This window comes from Rutidosis leptorrhynchoides, chromosome 9, assembly GCF_046630445.1.
Source record: "Rutidosis leptorrhynchoides isolate AG116_Rl617_1_P2 chromosome 9, CSIRO_AGI_Rlap_v1, whole genome shotgun sequence".
NCBI lineage: Eukaryota > Viridiplantae > Streptophyta > Magnoliopsida > Asterales > Asteraceae > Rutidosis > Rutidosis leptorrhynchoides.
The window spans coordinates 361,748,571-361,765,539 of NC_092341.1; positions in this window are offsets into that span (position 1 = coordinate 361,748,571).

The window sequence follows — 16,969 nt, forward strand, 5'->3', positions numbered from 1 at the left end:
TTAAATGTCGTTACAACGATAATCGTTACATATATGTCTCGTTTAAAAATCATTAAGTTAGTAGTCTTGTTTTTACATATGTAGTTCATTGTTAATATACTTAATGATATGTTTACTTATCATAATATCATGTTAACTATATATATAACCATATATATGTCATCATATAGTTTTTACAAGTTTTAACGTTCGTGAATCACCGGTCAACTTGGGTAGTCAATTGTCTATATGAAACCTATTTCAATTAATCAAGTCTTAACAAGTTTGATTGCTTAACATGTTGGAAACGTTTAATCATGTAAATATCAATCTCAATTAATATATATAAACATGGAAAAGTTCGGGTCACTACAGTTACGAACCCAAGGATTTGATATTACCACGTACGAAAGACGATTCACAGAATTGTGCCTATTGTGTCCGGGAGCATTCGAAGATGAGGAAGAGAAGATCGACGCGTTTGTGAAAGGATTACCGGAAAGAATCCAAGAAGATATAAGTTCACACGAGCCCGCCTCCATACAACAGGCATGTAGAATGGCTCACAAACTAGTGAACCAGATTGAAGAAAGAATTAAAGAACAGTCTACTGAAGAGGCCAATGTGAAGCAAGTCAAAAGAAAGTGGGAGGAAAACGGTGATAAGAATCACCAATACAACAACAACAGCAATTACAACAATAATCGCAACAATTATCCCAACAATCGCAACATCAATCGCAACTACAACAAACGGCCCAACAACAACAACAACAACAACAACAACTACAACAATCATCCCAACAACAATAATAACCGCAACAACAACAACAATCAGAAGCAGCTATGCCAAAGGTGTGAAAAGTATCACTCGGGGTTCTGCACCAAATTTTGCAACAAGTGTAAAAGAAATGGTCATAGCGCGGCGAAGTGTGAGGTCTACGGACCAGGGGTTAATAGAACGAAAGGAACAAATGGTGTCGGAACGAGTAATGGCGGAGCAAGTAGTGTCAGAGCAAGTTATACCAATGTAGTTTGTTATAAATGTGGAAAACCGGGCCACATTATTAGAAATTGCCCGAACCAGGAGAACACGAATGGACAAAGCCGCGGAAGAGTTTTCAATATTAATGCGGCAGAGGCACATGAAGACCCGGAGCTTGTTACGGGTACGTTTCTTATTGACAATAAATCTGCTTACGTTTTATTTGATTCGGGTGGGGATAGAAGCTATATGAGTAGAGATTTTTGTGCTAAATTAAGTTGTCCATTGACACCTTTGGATAGTAAATTTTTACTCGAATTAGCAAATGGTAAATTAAATTCAGCAGATAATATATGTCGGAATCGAGAAATTAAACTGGTTAGCGAAACATTTAAGATTGATTTGATACCTGTAGAGTTAAGGAGTTTTGATGTGATAATCAGTATGGACTGGTTGAAAGAAGTGAAAGCAGAGATCGTTTGTTACAAAAATGCAATTCGCATTATACGAGAAAAAGGAAAACCCTTAATGGTGTACGGAGAAAAGGGCAACACGAAGCTACATCTTATTAATAATTTGAAGGCACAAAAACTAATAAGAAAAGGTTGCTATGCTGTTCTAGCACACGTCGAAAAAGTACAAACTGAATAAAAGAGCATCAATGATGTTCCCATTGCAAAAGAATTTCCCGATGTATTTTCGAAAGAATTACCGGGATTACCCCCACATCGATCCGTTGAATTTCAAATAAATCTTGTACCAGGAGCTGCACCAATAGCTCGTGCTCCTTACAGACTCACACCCAGCGAGATGAAAGAACTGCAAAGCCAATTACAAGAACTTTTAGAGCGTGGTTTCATTCGACCAAGCACATCACCGTGGGGAGCTCCTGTTTTGTTTGTCAAGAAGAAAGATGGTACATTCAGGTTGTGTATCGACTACCGAGAGTTGAACAAACTTACCATCAAGAACCGCTACCCACTACCGAGAATCGATGACTTATTTGATCAACTACAAGGCTCGTCTGTTTATTCAAAGATTGACTTACGTTCCGGGTATCATCAAATGCGGGTGAAAGAAGATGATATTCCAAAGACTGCTTTCAGAACACGTTACGGTCATTATGAGTTTATGGTCATGCCGTTTGGTTTAACTAATGCACCAGCTGTGTTCATGGACCTTATGAACCGAGTGTGTGGACCATACCTTGACAAGTTTGTCATTATTTTCATTGATGACATACTTATTTACTCAAAGAATGACCAAGAACACGGTGAACATTTGGGAAAGGTGTTAGAAGTATTGAGGAAGGAAGAATTGTACGCTAAGTTTTCAAAGTGTGCATTTTGGTTGGAAGAAGTTCAATTCCTCGGTCACATAGTGAACAAAGAAGGTATTAAGGTGGATCCGGCAAAGATAGAAACTGTTGAAAAGTGGGAAACCCCGAAAACTCCGAAACACATACGCCAGTTTTTAGGACTAGCTGGTTACTACAGAAGGTTCATCCAAGACTTTTCCAGAATAGCAAAACCCTTGACTTCATTAACGCATAAAGGGAAGAAATTTGAATGGAATGATGAACAAGAGAAAGCGTTTCAGTTATTGAAGAAAAAGCTAACTACGGCACCTATATTGTCATTGCCTGAAGGGAATGATGATTTTGTGATTTATTGTGATGCATCAAAGCAAGGTCTCGGTTGTGTATTAATGCAACGAACGAAGGTGATTGCTTATGCGTCTAGACAATTGAAGATTCACGAACAAAATTATACGACGCATGATTTGGAATTAGGCGCGGTTGTTTTTGCATTAAAGACTTGGAGGCACTACTTATATGGGGTTAAAAGTATTATATATACCGACCACAAAAGTCTTCAACACATATTTAATCAGAAACAACTGAATATGAGGCAGCGTAGGTGGATTGAATTATTGAATGATTACGACTTTGAGATTCGTTACCACCCGGGGAAGGCAAATGTGGTAGCCGATGCCTTGAGCAGGAAGGACAGAGAACCCATTCGAGTAAAATCTATGAATATAATGATTCATAATAACATTACTACTCAAATAAAGGAGACACAACAAGGAGTTTTAAAAGAGGGAAATTTAAAGGATGAAATACCCAAAGGATCGGAGAAGCATCTTAATATTCGGGAAGACGGAACCCGGTATAGGGCTGAAAGGATTTGGGTACCAAAATTTGGAGATATGAGAGAAATGGTACTTAGAGAAGCTCATAAAACCAGATACTCAATACATCCTGGAACGGGGAAGATGTACAAGGATATCAAGAAACATTTTTGGTGGCCGGGTATGAAAGCCGATGTTGCTAAATACGTAGGAGAATGTTTGACGTGTTCTAAGGTCAAAGCTGAGCATCAGAAACCATCAGGTCTACTTCAACAACCCGAAATCCCAGAATGGAAATGGGAAAACATTACCATGGATTTCATCACTAAATTGCCAAGGACTGCAAGTGGTTTTGATACTATTTGGATAATAGTTGATCGTCTCACCAAATCAACACACTTCCTGCCAATAAGAGAAGATGACAAGATGGAGAAGTTAGCACGACTGTATTTGAAGGAAGTCATCTCTAGATATGGAATACCAATCTCTATTATCTCTGATAGGGATGGCAGATTTATTTCAAGATTCTGGCAGACATTACAGCAAACATTAGGAACTCGTCTAGACATGAGTACTGCCTATCATCCACAAACTGATGGGCAGAGCGAAAGGACGATACAAAAGCTTGAAGACATGCTACGAGCATGTGTTATTGATTTCGGAAACAGTTGGGATCGACATCTACCGTTAGCAGAATTTTCCTACAACAACAGCTACCATTCAAGCATTGAGATGGCGCCGTTTGAAGCACTTTATGGTAGAAAGTGCAGGTCTCCGATTTATTGGAGTGAAGTGGGGGATAGACAGATTACGGGTCCGGAGATTATACAAGAAACTACTGAGAAGATCATCCAAATTCAACAACGGTTGAAAACCGCCCAAAGTCGACAAAAGAGCTACGTTGACATTAAAAGAAAAGATATAGAATTTGAAATTGGAGAGATGGTCATGCTTAAAGTTGCACCTTGGAAAGGCGTTGTACGATTTGGTAAACGAGGGAAATTAAATCCAAGGTATAATGGACCATTCAAGATTATTGATCGTGTCGGACCAGTAGCTTACCGACTTGAGTTACCTCAACAACTCGCGGCTGTACATAACACTTTTCATGTCTCGAATTTGAAGAAATGTTTTGCTAAAGAAGATCTCACTATTCCATTAGATGAAATCCAAATCAACGAAAAACTCCAATTCATCGAAGAACCCGTCGAAATAATGGATCATGAGGTTAAAAGACTTAAGCAAAACAAGATACCAATTGTTAAGGTTCGATGGAATGCTCATAGAGGACCTGAGTTCACCTGGGAGCGTGAAGATCAGATGAAGAAGAAATACCCGCATCTATTTCCAGAAGATTCGTCAACACCTTCAACAGCTTAAAATTTCGGGACGAAATTTATTTAACGGGTAGGTACTGTTGTGACCCGAACTTTTCCATGTTTATATATATTAATTGGGATTGATATTTACGTGATTAAATGTTTCCAACATGTTAAGCAATCAAACTTGTTAAGACTTGATTAATTGAAATATGTTTCATATAGACAATTGACCACCCAAGTTGACCGGCGATTCACGAACGTTAAAACTTGTAAAAACGACATGACGATATATATATGGATATACATATGGTTAACATGAGATTATGATAAGTAAGTATCTCCATAAGTATATTAACAATGAGTTATATACATATAAACAAGAATACTAACTTAAGGATTTCGAAACGAGACATATATGTAACGATTATCGTTGTAACGACATTTAAATGTATATATATCATATTAAGATATATTAATATATCATAATATCATGATAATATAATAATTTAACATCTCATTAGATATAATAAATAATGGGTTAACAACATTAATTGAGATCGTTAACTTAAAGGTTTCAAAACAACACTTACATGTAACGACTAACGATGACTTAACGACTCAGTTAAAATGTATATACATGTAGTGTATTTAGATGTATTAAAATACTTTTGGAAGACTTCAAGACATATATCAAAACACTCATACTTAACGAAAATGGTTACAGTTACTTTCCCATTCTTTTCTTTCATCAAGAATTCTAGTCGTATTCTTACCCGTATTATACACAGCTTCAAAACGTACTTACTATGGGTATATACCAATAGGAACTAGCATGAGATTCCACTCTTGATTATGTCATGTATGACTAATCAATTTTAACTTCTACCATGAGCTATTCAACTAACTAGAACTCCTTTTAACCCCACTCACCACTCACCAATTATCACTTATCATTCACTCCATTTCACTTCCAATTCTCTTTCTAATTCTCTCTCAACACACACACACTATTATGAACGTATTTTTCCAGTAGTTAATCATCATCTTTATCAAAAATCACTTCAAGAATCAAGCTATAATCATCATAGGAAGAACACTTCAAGAACACTTCAAAAATCCCTTCAAGCTTACTAATTTACTTCCAAGCTTTCTAATCCATTCCAAGTAATCATCTAAGATCAAGAAACCTTTGTTATATACAGTAGGTTATCTTTCTTATTCCAGGTAATATTCATATTCAAACTTTGATTCAATTTCTATAACTATAAACTATCTTAATTCGAGTAAAAATCTTACTTGAACTTGTTTTTGTGTCATGATCCTACTTCAAGAACTTTCAAGCCATCCAAGATCCTTTGAAGCTAGATCATTTCTTGTCACTTCCAGTAGGTTTACCTACTAAACTTGAGGTAGTAATGATGTTCATAACATCATTCGATTCATATATATAAAACTATCTTATTCGAAGGTTTAAACTCGTAATCACTAGAACATAGTTTAGTTAATTCTAAACTTGTTCGCAAACAAAAGTTAATCCTTCTAACTTGACTTTTAAAATTAACTAAACACATGTTCTATATCTATATGATATGCTAACTTAATGATTTAAAACCTGGAAACACAAAAAACACCGTAAAACCGGATTTACGCCGTCGTAGTAACACCGCGGGCTGTTTTGGGTTAGTTAATTAAAAACTATGATAAACTTTGATTTAAAAGTTGTTATTCTGAGAAAATGATTTTTATTATGAACATGAAACTATATCCAAAAATTATGGTTAAACTCAAAGTGGAAATATGTTTTCTAAAATGGTCATCTAGACGTCGTTCTTTCGACTGAAATGACTACCTTTACAAAAATGACTTGTAACTTATTTTTCCGAATATAAACCTATATTTTTTCTGTTTAGATTCATAAAATAGAGTTCAATATGAAACCATAGCAATTTGATTCACTCAAAACGGATTTAAAATGAAGAAGTTATGGGTAAAACAAGATTGGATAATTTTTCTCATTTTAGCTACGTGAAAATTGGTAACAAATCTATTCCAACCATAACTTAATCAACTTGTATTGTATATTATGTAATCTTGAGATACCATAGACACGTATACAATGTTTTGACCTATCATGTCGACACATCTATATATATTTCGGAATAACCATAGACACTCTATATGTGAATGTTGGAGTTAGCTATACAGGGTTGAGGTTGATTCCAAAATATATATAGTTTGAGTTGTGATCAATACTGAGATACGTATACACTGGGTCGTGGATTGATTCAAGATAATATTTATCGATTTATTTCTGTACATCTAACTCTGGACAACTAGTTGTAGGTTACTAACGAGGACAGCTGACTTAATAAACTTAAAACATCAAAATATATTAAAAGTCTTGTAAATATATTTTGAACATACTTTAATATATATGTATATATTGTTATAGGTTCGTGAATCAACAGTGGCCAAGTCTTACTTCTCGACGAAGTAAAAATCTGTGAAAGTGAGTTATAGTCCCACTTTTAAAATCTAATATTTTTGGGATGAGAATACATGCAGGTTTTATAAATGATTTACAAAATAGACACAAGTACGTGAAACTACATTCTATGGTTGAATTATCGAAATCGAATATGCCCCTTTTTATTAAGTCTGATAATCTAAGAATTAGGGAACAGACACCCTAATTGACGCGAATCCTAAAGATAGATCTATTGGGCCTAACAAACCCCATCCAAAGTACCGGAAGCTTTAGTACTTCGAAATTTATATCATATCCGAAGGGTGTCCCGGAATGATGGGGATATTCTTATATATGCATCTTGTTAATGTCGGTTACCAGGTGTTCACCATATGAATGATTTTTATCTCTATGTATGGGATGTGTATTGAAATATGAAATCTTGTGGTCTATTGTTACGATTTGATATATATAGGTTAAACCTATAACTCACCAACATTTTTGTTGACGTTTTAAGCATGTTTATTCTCATGTGATTATTAAGAGCTTCCGCTGTCGCATACTTAAATAGGACGAGATTTGGAGTCCATGCTTGTATGATATTGTGTAAAAACTTCATTCAAGAAACTTATTTTGTTGTAACATATTTGTATTGTAAACCATTATGTAATGGTCGTGTGTAAACAGGATATTTTAGATTATCATTATTTGATAATCTACGTAAAGCTTTTTAAACCTTTATTGATGAAATAAAGGTTATGGTTTGTTTTAAAATGAATGCAGTCTTTGAAAAACGTCTCATATAGAGGTCAAAACCTCGCAACGAAATCAATTAATATGGAACGTTTTTAATCAATAAGAACGGGACATTTCAATGTCACTTCATTAAACGCGTTTTTTTAAATCATTAGTATGCGCCGCCAGAAGGAGTACCATTTGGCGGCGCATAACCTCCGGTTTCAGATTGTGCTGAAATTCTCGAGATCACCCTAAAACGACCCTAACATCAAGATTCCTGGATAGTGTCTTGACATTCGAGATCGTCAGGATTCCGAAAAAAGACATTTTACTCATTTTTAATGTTCTTTTTGAACGTTTTCAATTTATATCGTATTATTAGTTTTGTGTATGCATGACTTAGCATGGTATATATCGTTTTAAGGCCTATTATTTCACTCGCAATGTAATTATGTATAACGGGTATAAATTTGAATCTAATGTCACTTCATTAAACGTGTTTTTTTAAATCATTAGTATGCGCCGTCAGATGGAGTACCATTTGGCGGTGCAGAAACTTCGGTTTAAGATTGTGCTGAAAATCCTAAGATCACCCTAAAACGGCCGAACGAGCAAGACTCTCTGAACATACTTACCAATCGAGGTGGTCTAGATTTCGAAAAGAACATCGTTCCTCGCAAAAACGCACCAAACACCACCGACGGTTCGTGGTGCTTGGTGTTTTGTGTCTTTGGCTAAAATGTTCGATCTATGGTATCTTTTGACTCGTAGCTCTGATTTAGTCACCATTTTTTCAAATCGTGTATTTTTTTCGGGATCTATCCGTTGGCAAACTGCCGTAGGCGTTTTGTCCCAAATATTTTTCGAAGCGAGACCTCGAAAGCCATTAATTTTGTGTTTTTTTGATTTTGACTGTTTTGAATTTCATTCATATTATTCCTTTTGTGTATTCATGACTTAGCATGGAACATATTGTTTTAAGGCCTATTATTTCACTCGCAATGTAATTATGAATAACGCATATAAATTTGAATCTAATGTCATTTCATTAAACACGCTTTTTTAAATCATTAATATTCGCCGCCAGATAGAGTACCATTTGTCGGCGCATAACCTTCGATTTCAGATTGTGCTGAAATTCTAGAGATCACCCTAAAACGACCCTAACATCAAGACTCCTGGATAGTGTCTTGACATTCGAGATCGTCAGGATGCTGAAAAAAGACATTTTACTAATTTTTAATATTCTCTTTGAACATTTTCAATTTATATGGTATTATTAGTTTTGTGTATGCATGACTTAGCATGGTATATATCGTTTTAAGGCCTATTATTTCAATCGCAATGTAATTATGTATGAAGGCTATAAATTTGAATCTAATGTCACTTCATTAAACGCGTTTTTTTAAATCATTCGTATGCGCCGTCAGATTGAGTACCAATTGGCGGCGCATAACCTTCGGTTTAAGATTGTGCTGAAATTCTCTAAATTACCCTAAAACGGCCGAACGAGCAAGACTCTCAGAACGTACTTGCCAATCGAGGTCGTCTAGATTCCAAAAAAGACATCTTTCCTCGCAAAAACGCACCACGCACCAAACACCACCGACGGTTCGTGGTGCTTGGTGTTTTGTGTCATTGGCCAAAATATTCGATCTATCGTATTTTTACTCGTAGCTCCGATTTAGTCACCGTTTTTTTTTCAAATCGTGTATTTTTTCGGGATCTATCCGTTGGAAAACTGCCGTAGGCGGTTAGTCCCAAATATTTTTTGAAACGAGACCTCGAAAGCCTTCAATTTTGCCTTTTTTTGATATTGACCGTTTTGAATTTCATTCATATTATTCCATTTGTGTATGCATGACTTAGCATGGTACATATTGTTTTATGGCCTATTATTTCACTTGCAATGTAATTATGTATAACTCATATAAATTTGAATCTAATGTCACTTCATTAAACACGCTTTTTTAAAACATTAATATGCGTCGCCAGATGGAGTACCATTTGGCTGCGCATAACCTTCGGTTTCAGATTGTGCTGAAATTCACGAGATCACCCAAAAACGACCCTAACATCAAGACTCCTGGATAGTGTCTTGACATTCGAGATCGTCAGGATGCCGAAAAAAGACAATTTACTCATTTTTAATGTTCTCTTTGAACGTTTTCAATTTATATCGTATTATTAGTTTTGTGTATGCATGACTTAGCATGGTATATATCGTTTTAAGGCCTATTATTTCACTCGCAATGTAATTATGTATAACGGGTATAAATTTGAATCTAATGTCACTTCATTAAACACGTTTTTTAAAATCATTAGTATGCGCCGCCAGATGGAGTACCATTTGGCGGCGCATAACCTTCGGTTTAAGATTGTGCTGAAAATCCTAAGATCACCCTAAAATGGACGAACGAGCAAGACTCTCTGAACGTACTTACCAATCGAGGTGGTCTAGATTTCGAAAAGAACATCGTTTCTCGCAAAAACGCACCAAACACCACCGACGGTTCGTGGTGCTTGGTGTTTTGTGTCTTTGGCTAAAATGTTCGATCTATGGTATCTTTTGACTCGTAGCTCCGATTTAGTCACCGTTTTTTTCGAATCGTGTATCTTTTTCGGGATCTATCCATTGGCAAACTTCCGTAGGCGTTTTGTCCCAAATATTTTTCGAAGCGAGACCTCGAAAGCCATTAATTTTGTATTTTTTCGATTTTGACTGTTTTGAATTTCATTCATATTATTCCTTTTGTGTATGCATGACTTAGCATGGTATATATTGTTTTAAGGCCTGTTATTTCACTCGCAATGTAATTATGTATAACGCATATAAATTTGAATCTAATGTCACTTCATTAAACACGCTTTTTTAAATCATTAATATGCGCCGCCAGATAGAGTACCATTTGTAGGCGCATAACCTTCGGTTTCAGATTGTACTGAAATTCTAGAGATCACCCTAAAATGACCCTAACATCAAGACTCTTGGATAGTGTCTTGACATTCGAGATTGTCAGGATGCCAAAAAAGACATTTTACTAATTTTTAATATTCTCTTTGAACATTTTCAATTTATATCGTATTATTAGTTTTGTGTATGCATGACTTAGCATGGTATATATCGTTTTAAGGCCTATTATTTCAATCGCAATGTAATTATGTATGAAGGGTATAAATTTGAATCTAATGTCACTTCATTAAACGCTTTTTTTTAAATCATTAGAATGCGCCGTCAGATTGAGTACCAATTGGCGGCGCATGACCTTCGGTTTAAGATTGTGCTGAAATTCTCAAGATTATCCTAAAACGGCCGAACGAGCAAGACTCTCAGAATGCACTTGCCAATCGAGGTCGTCTAGATTCCGAAAAAGACATCTTTCCTTGCAAAAACGCACCACGCAAAAAACACCACCGACGGTTCGTGGTGCTTGGTGTTTTGTGTCTTTGGCCAAAATATTCGATCTATCGTATTTTTACTCGTAGCTCCAATTTAGTCACCGTTTTTTTTTTTTTCAAATCGTGTATTTTTTTGGGATCTATCCGTTGGAAAACTGCCGTAGGCGGTTAGTCCCAAATATTTTTCGAAACGAGACCTCGAAAGCCTTCAATTTTGCCTTTTTTTCGATATTGACAGTTTTGAATTTCATTCATATTATTCCATTTGTGTATGCATGACTTAGCATGGTACATATTGTTTTAAGGCCTATTATTTCACTTGCAATGTAATTATGTATAACGCATATAAATTTGAATCTAATGTCTCTTCATTAAAAACGCTTTTTTAAATCATTAATATGCGCTGCCAGATGGAGTACCATTTGGCTGCGCATAACCTTCGGTTTCAGATTGTGCTGAAATTCACGAGATCACCCTAAAACGACCCTAACATCAAGACTCCTGGATAGTGTCTTGACATTCGAGATCGTCAGGATGCCGAAAAAAGACATTTTACTCATTTTTAATGTTCTCTTTGAACGTTTTCAATTTATATCGTATTATTAGTTTTGTGTATGCATGACTTAGCATGGTATATATCGTTTTAAGGCCTATTATTTCACTCGCAATATAATTATTTATAACGGGTATAAATTTGAATCTAATGTCACTTCATTAAACACGTTTTTTTAAATCATTAGTATGCGCCGCCAGATGGAGTACCATTTGGCGGCGCATAACCTTTGGTCTAAGATTGTGCTCAAATTCTCAAGATCACCCTAAAACGGCCGAACGAGCAAGACTCTCTGAACGTACTTGCCAATCGAGGTGGTCTTGATTTCGAAAAGAACATCGTTCCTCGCAAAAACGCACCAAACACCACCGACGGTTCGTGGTGCTTGGTGTTTTGTGTCTTTGGCTAAAATGTTCGATCTATGGTATCTTTTGACTCGTAGCTCCGATTTAGTCACCGTTTTTTTCAAATCGTGTATTTTTTTCGGGATCTATCCGTTGGAAAACTGCCGTAGGCGTTTTGTCCCAAATATGTTTCGAAGCGAGACCTCAAAAGCCATTAATTTTGTCTTTTTTCGATTTTGACTGTTTTGAATTTCATTCATATTATTCCTTTTGTATATGCATGACTTAGCATGGTATATATTGTTTTAAGGCCTATTATTTCACTCGCAATGTAATTATGTATAACGCATATAAATTTGAATCTAATGTCACTTCATTAAACACGCTTTTTTAAATCATTAATATGCGCCACCAGATAGAGTAACATTTGTCGGCGCATATCCTTCGGTTTCAGATTGTGCTGAAATTCTAGAGATCACCCTAAAATGACCCTAACATCAAGACTCCTGGATAGTGTCTTGACATTCGAGATCGTCAGGATGCCAAAAAAAGACATTTTACTAATTTTTAATATTCTCTTTGAACATTTTCAATTTATATCGTATTATTAGTTTTGTGTATGCATGACTTAGCATGGTATATATCGTTTTAAGGCCTATTATTTCAATCGCAATGTAATTATGTAAGAAGGGTATAAATTTGAATCTAATGTCACTTCATTAAACGCGTTTTTTTAAATCATTAGTATGCGCCATCAGATTGAGTATCAATTGGGTGCGCATAACCTTCGGTTTAAGATTGTCCTGAAATTCTCAAGATTACCCTAAAACGGCCGAATGAGCAAGACTCTCAGAATGTACTTGCCAATCGAGGTCGTCAAGATTCCGAAAAAGACATCTTTCCTCGCAAAAACGCACCACGCACCAAACACCACCGACGGTTCGTGGTGCTTGGTGTTTTGTGTCTTTGGCCAAAATATCCGATCTATCGTATTTTTACTCGTAGCTCCGATTTAGTCACCGTTTTTTTTTTTCAAATCTTGTATTTTTTCGGGATCTATCCGTTGGAAAACTGCCGTAGGCGGTTAGTCCCAAATATTTTTCGAAACGAGACCTCGAAAGCCTTCAATTTTGCCTTTTTTCGATATTGACCATTTTGAATTTCATTCATATTATTCCATTTGTGTATGCATGACTTAGCATGGTACATATTGTTTTAAGGCATATAAATTTGAATCTAATGTCATTTCATAAAACACGCTATTTTAAATCATTAATATGCGCCGCCAGATGGAGTGCCATTTGGCTGTGCATAACCTTCTGTTTCAGATTGTGCTGAAATTCACGAGATCACCCTAAAACGACCCTAACATCAAGACTCCTGGATAGTGTCTTGATATTCGAGATCGTCAGGATGCCGAAAAAAGACATTTTACTCATTTTTAATGTTCTCTTTGAACGTTTTCAATTTATATCGTATTATTAGTTTTGTGTATGCATGACTTAGCATGGTATATATCGTTTTAAGGCCTATTATTTCACTCGCAATATAATTATGTATAACGGGTATAAATTTGAATCTAATATCACTTCATTAAACACGTTTTTTAAATCATTAGTATGCGCCGCCAGATGGAGTACCATTTGGCGGCGCATAACCTTCGGTCTAAGATTGTGCTCAAATTCTCAAGATCACTCTAAAACGGCCGAACGAGCAAGACTCTTTAAACGTACTTGCCAATCGAGTTCGTCTAGATTCCGAAAAAGACATCTTTCCACGCAAAATCGCACCACGCACAAAACTCCACCGACGGTTCGTGGTGCTTGGTGTTTTGTGTCTTAGGCCAAAATGTTCGATCTATCGTATCTTTTGACTCGTAGCTCCGATTTAGTCACGTTTTTTTAAATTCGTGTATTTTTTTCAAGATCTATCCGTTGGCAAACTGCCGTAGGCGTTTTTTCCCAAATATTTTTCGAAACGAGACCTCGGAAGCCTTCAATTTTGCTTCTTTTTTTTTTTCGATTTTGACCGTTTTGAATTTCATTCATATTATTCCTTTTGTGTATGCATGATTTAGCATGGTACATATTGTTTTAAGACCTATTATTTCACTCGCAATGTAATTATGTATAACGCATATAAATTTGAATCTAATGTCACTTCATTAAACACGCTTTTTTAAATCTTTAATATGCGCCGCCAGATGGAGTACCATTTGGCGGCGCATAACCTTCGGTTTCAGATTGTGCTAAAATTCTAGAGATTACCCTAAAACGACCCTAACATCAAGAATCCCGGAGAGTGTCTTGACATTCGAGATCGTCAGTGAAATGTCCCGTTCTTATTGATTAAAAACGTTCCATATTAATTGATTTCGTTGCGAGGTTTTGACCTCTATATGAGACATTTTTCAAAGACTGCATTCATTTTAAAACAAACCATAACCTTTATTTCATCAATAAAGGTTTAAAAAGCTTTACGTAGATTATCAAATAATGATAATCTAAAATATCCTGTTTACACACGACTATTACATAATGGTTTACAATACAAATATGTTACAAAGAAATAAGTTTCTTGAATGCAGTTTTTACACAATATCATACAAGCATGGACTCCAAATCTTGTCCATATTTAAGTATGCGACAGCGGAAGCTCTTAATAATCACCTGAGAATAAACATGCTTAAAACGTCAACAAAAATGTTGGTGAGTTATAGGTTTAACCTATATATATCAAATCGTAACAATAGACCACAAGATTTCATATTTTAATATACATCCCATACATAGAGATAAAAATCATTCATATGGTGAACACCTGGTAACTAACATTAACAAGATGCATATATAAGAATATCTCCATCATTCCGGGACACCCTTCGAATATGATATAAATTTCGAAGTACTAAAGCATCCGGTACTTTGGATGGGGTTTGTTAGGCCCAATAGATCTATATTTAGGATTCGCGTCAATTAGGGTGTCTGTTCCCTAATTCTTGGATTACCAGACTTAATAAAAAGGGGCATATTCGATTTCGATAATTCAACCATAGAATGTAGTTTCACGTACTTGTGTCTATTTTGTAAATCATTTATAAAACCTGCATGTATTCTCATCCCAAAAATATTAGATTTTAAAAGTGGGACTATAACTCACTTTCACAGATTTTTACTTCGTCGGGAAGTAAGACTTGGCCACTGGTTGATTCACGAACCTATAACAATATATACATATATATCAAAGTATGTTCAAAATATATTTACAACTCTTTTAATATATTTTGATGTTTTAAGTTTATTAAGTCAGCTGTCCTCGTTAGTAACGTACAACTAGTTGTCCACAATTAGATGTACAGAAATAAATCGATAAATATTATCTCGAATCAATCCATGACCCAGTGTATACGTATCTCAGTATTGATCACAACTCAAACTATATATATTTTGGAATCAACCTCAACCCTGTATAGCTAACTCCAACATTCACATATAGAGTGTCTATGGTTGTTCCGAAATATATATAGATGTGTCGACATGATAGGTCGAAACATTGTATACGTGTCTATGGTATCTCAAAATTACATAATATACAATACAAGTTGATTAAGTTATGGTTGGAATAGATTTGTTACCAATTTTCACGTAGCTAAAATGAGAAAAATTATCTAATCTTGTTTTACCCATAACTTCTTCATTTTAAATCCGTTTTGAGTGAATCAAATTGCTATGGTTTCATATTGAACTCTATTTTATGAATCTAAACAGAAAAAGTATAGGTTTATAGTCAGAAAAATAAGTTACAAGTCGTTTTTGTAAAGGTATTCATTTCAGTCGAAAGAACGACGTCTAGATGACCATTTTAGATAACATACTTCCACTTTGAGTTTAACTATAATTTTTGGATATAGTTTCATGTTCATAATAAAAATCATTTTCCCAAAATAACAACTTTTAAATCAAAGTTTATCATAGTTTTTAATTAACTAACCCAAAACAGCCCGCGGTGTTACTATGACGGCGTAAATTCGATTTTACGGTGTTTTTCGTGTTTCCAGGTTTTAAATCATTAAGTTAGCATATCATATAGATAAAGAACATGTGTTTAGTTGATTTTAAAAGTCAAGTTAGAAGGATTAACTTTTATTTGCGAACAAGTTTAGAATTAACTAAACTATGTTCTAGTGATTACAAGTTTAAACCTTCGAATAAGATAGCTTTATATGTATGAATCGAATGATGTTATGAACATCATTACTACCTCAAGTTCCTTGATAAACCTACTGAAAATGAGAAAAATAGATCTAGCTTCAAAGGATCCTTGGATGGCTTGAAAGTTCTTGAAGCAGAATCATGACACGAAAACAATTTCAAGTAAGATTTCCACTCGAAATAAGATTGTTATAGTTATAGAAATTGAATTAATGTTTAAATATGATTATTACCTTGTATTAGAAAGATAACCTACTGTAAGTAACAAATGTTTCTTGATCTTGGATGATTACTTGGAATGGATTTAGAAAACTTGGAAGTAAACTTGCAATCTTGGAAGTATTCTTGATTTTATGAAACTAGAACTTTTGGAATTTATGAAGAAAACTTAGAACTTGAAGATAGAACTTGAGAGAGATCAATTAGATGAAGAAAATTGAAGAATGAAAGTGTTTGTAGGTGTTTTTGGTCGTTGGTGTATGGATTAGATATAAAGGATATGTAATTTTGTTTTCATGTAAATAAGTCATGAATGATTACTCATATTTTTGTAATTTTATGAGATATTTCATGCTAGTTGCCAAATGATGGTTCCCACATGTGTTAGGTGACTCACATGGGCTGCTAAGAGCTGATCATTGGAGTGTATATACCAATAGTACATACATCTAAAAGCTGTGTATTGTACGAGTACGAATACGGGTGCATACGAGTAGAATTGTTGATGAAACTGAACGAGGATGTAATTGTAAGCATTTTTGTTAAGTAGAAGTATTTTGATAAGTGTCTTGAAGTCTTTCAAAAGTGTATGAATACATATTAAAACACTACATGTATTT